Here is a 3,545-nt window from a genome sequence, read left to right as displayed (position 1 = left end):
AGGTGGGGGGTGGTGAGGAGGTGGTGGTGAGTGGGGGAGACCCTGGACACAGCCTTCTCTGCAAACCTTCCTCTGCACACAATCTGGGCCACACGGGACACCTGCAGAACTTGTGCACATGTGTACCCGTGTGCACCTCATACATCCCCAGACAGTCACTTGCTGTTCCAGAGCTAAGGATGCCAGCTGGTGAGGGTGACTCCCCTCATGCCCTGGATTCCCTCACTGGTGAATATACTGTGAAACCTTGTCACCTGGCTGGTGGCTCTCCTACCTTTAGAGATGTGACAACATTCAGGACATGGTTCTGCATGTACAAAACTAATGACATAATCACAAGGATCTGCCCTTACAAAAATGAAGTTTATCTCAGCATCATCTCATTAGGGACACACAGAACCCTCTCTGGGCCTAGAACCCACTCCAAATTCTGATAGATGACCCCTGGCACCACCCTGAAGGCCACCTGCCTGGGGGACACCCCGCATGGTCTTCATTGGGACTCTCGGCTCTGCAGGAGCATCTTCCTCTCGGGCTGTGTGGCTCCAAGACACTCTCCACAGAGTCCCGAGAGCCAGGCCACTGTGGTGACAGCAGCCCAGACTATGACCCAGACAGTGTCCTTGGGTGGCCCAGCCCAGGTATCATGTCTGCATTTCTATTTCCTCGAACTCTGTGCAGCACTGGGCGTGAGAGGCGTCTCACCTTGGCCTCCCCAGCAGTGCAGGTGCAGAGTACATGGAGTGTGGAAAATGCTGCCATTGACACTGTGGGAGAGAAGAATCATGTTCACCTGAGGCTATGCCACGTGTGTGGGTGTGTGTGACTGTGCATGTGAGGAAAAGAGTGGACACACAGCTGTGCATGCCTTGGAATTTGGACATTGGCATGGCTTTATTGGAATTTAGTTTTCTAATGTCCGATGGAAGTTAGGTGGCAAGAAGATCTAGGAATATGGTGTAAAGGGTGGCAGTGCACATGAGTCTAAACCTAGACCACTGGATTGGTGATGGCTACTGAAAGTCTGCTTTAGTCCCAGCTCACTGGACTCTGAGGTGGACAGATGCAAGATTTCCTACTCCTGCCTTCCTCGTCAGCATGGTTAGAAGCTACTGGGGGAGTCAGTGTGCTGAAACTTCCTTAAAACACACATATGTAGTGACATGCATATCCTTAAGCTAAGTCATTAACACTGTAGTATGAACAGTCATACGTTTTTCTCTACTCCTAGCACTAATATTGAAAGAAAGGATGGAAGCAGATGTCCTAAATACTGTCCACGATGATAAAAGGCTGGCATGGGCACGCAGGTGGGTACAGGGTGACATGGCACAGGGCAGCTGGTGAGGGTGACTTTGCCCAGCTCAGCCCTGTTTCAGCATCCTTGACAAAGACATGCTTGGGCATACTTAAGAGAATTTCAGTAGTTCAGCCACTGGGTGGCATCATGCATCTAGCTCAGAGGTTGCCTTAAAGACATTCTGGTCCCCCACTTAGGTGGGGCTTCTGAGGTCAACACTACTGAAAGGTGCTGGCAGCTAGCAGCGAGCGTCTGGCTCTGCATGACCTGAGGCCACTTAGGGGAGGGCATTGGAGCTGAGAGGACACAGCATGAACGTGAAGGGTAATATCTGATGGTCCATGGCCCTCTGGGCTCAGCTGTCAGAGCCCCCAAACCTCAAGTCCCTGGCCTTGGTTTCCTGCTAGCATGCTTCCCCCACTTAGCCTTTTATTCTGCTTCATGAATAAAACGCTTGCTTGCAAGGCGCTGCGATGGGACAGAAGCCCTGGCAGCACGGCCATGCCTCAGTGGGATGTGTACGGAGCTGAGAGAAGACAGAGCCCCTGGGACACAGCATGTCTGTAGTGAAGTCCAGCCTCAGCTGTGTGTTTGGAAAGGGCTGGGTAATTGCAATGGATCATTTTCCTGTCCTAGTTCTCCATGAATAAATAGGACTGACCATTTTCTTAATTTGATTATGGCAAACACTGATATCATGGCTGGAGAACTGTCCGCACAGAACTCTGGCAATGCTTTCCTTAAGCATCTGGTCATTACAAACTGCTGTGTCATCGGTGTCCTGGCAGTCACCGAGCACCGAGTTTGCGGACTGCTCCAGGCCCTCCCTGGGGTCTCTGTTCTCTGATGCAGGTTAGGATCAGCTAACGAGCACTTGAAGGGCGCTGGGAAGAGACTCACTGGTCAATTTACAGGCAACATCATGGGGAGAATGAGGCTTTAGTGGATGCAATTTAGGATCGCTCTGGGCTGAAAGTTATGTTAAAGACAGATAGCGTTGCTGGGGTTTCTCCCAGGACCAGTATTAAATTAGGGATTTTTATGGGCCCAGTGAGTTGCAGAGAATGATGTTTCTGTTAGGTTTGGGGGGGTTATTGCTTTTCTACGCAACCTTATTAGCATTCTGCTGTCCCCAGCTGTGGCTCCAGTTCCCCTCCAAGGTGAACCACTTTTCAGCCTTGGTGGGGACTCCAAACAGTCTGCACTATGGGAACAAAATGCCCCCCACAGTCCTGCCATGGGAGGCAGACACATGTGCAGAGTTTCAGCCTCCCTCTGCCCCCAAATGAGAGATGGAATGCTGCTACCCAGTGGGGACAAGCCCCCCTCTGGGAAGTCCTCCCCAGCTCCCCATGCAGTTATGCACCCATGATCCCTACCCTCCTTTCCTGTTGTAGTTCACACCAGAGGGGTTGAGGGGCCAGGAGTGTGAGGCCCAGCTCCAAGTTCCAGCTCCATAGACACTGCCTCACAGAGTTGTTGAAATGAGAGATATGAGTACTTTTAAACCATTATGAATGCATCTCACAAATACTGCGTATATTGCTGTTTTTATGATGTGTTTGGATATTTTAAGTTTCTGCAAGATATCTAGGACCCAGTTAGCTCCCAATACATTTTTGTTAAATAAATAAAATGGATTTTATCTCCACCACTTGGTGTCTCTCCATTAACCCTTATTTTGTCTTGGGAAAGCACATGGGACAATGCGACAATACAGGCTCTCCCACTCGGTGAACAAATAACTAACCAGGGAGTTAGATAAAATGTAACGCTGGGGCCACACCACCAAGATTCTGATTCAGCAGGTCTGAAACAGGGACAAAAAAGTAACCCTGATTGCGAACCCAGCAGGTGATCAGGAGAAGCCAAAGGTCATCTGTGCAGCCTGGTGCCTGATTGTAGAGGGCTGCAGACAGTGACGTCAAAACACAGAGAACGGGAGGAAGAAGATGGCGGCGATATAGGCAGACGCGTCCCAGGTCGTGTCCCGGAGCAAATGGAGTGAGCAGCTGAAACTAATAGCACCCACCCTGAATTGGTGAAATTGCTCAGCTGGTGAGACAGTTTGCAGCCGGGAAGGGCAGAACTCCCTTGGAAAGGAACAGCAGCTGTACGAGAAACCGCCCGCCACCAGCCAGAAGAGCCACCACAGCTGTGAACAGCACCCACCAGAGGAGCTGCCGTCAACTGAAGAGCAGCTGCTTCCGCAACCGCCTGAAGAGCAACCACAGACCAAGGACTC

The 3,545-nt window shown here is 50.9% G+C and overlaps 1 protein-coding gene across 1 annotated transcript in view; it reads right to left on the bottom strand.

Moving 5' to 3' along the window:
• Nucleotides 1-3,545, bottom strand: part of SH3RF3 (SH3 domain containing ring finger 3) — a 284,548-nt gene that overhangs the window by 8,503 nt on the left and 272,500 nt on the right. The window lies entirely within an intron of this gene.

Source organism: Myotis davidii, unplaced genomic scaffold (genome assembly GCF_000327345.1).
Source record: "Myotis davidii unplaced genomic scaffold, ASM32734v1 scaffold677, whole genome shotgun sequence".
Lineage (NCBI taxonomy): Eukaryota > Metazoa > Chordata > Mammalia > Chiroptera > Vespertilionidae > Myotis > Myotis davidii.
The sequence above is the reverse complement of the archived record's forward strand: the minus strand, read 5'-3'. Positions and strand labels throughout refer to the sequence as shown.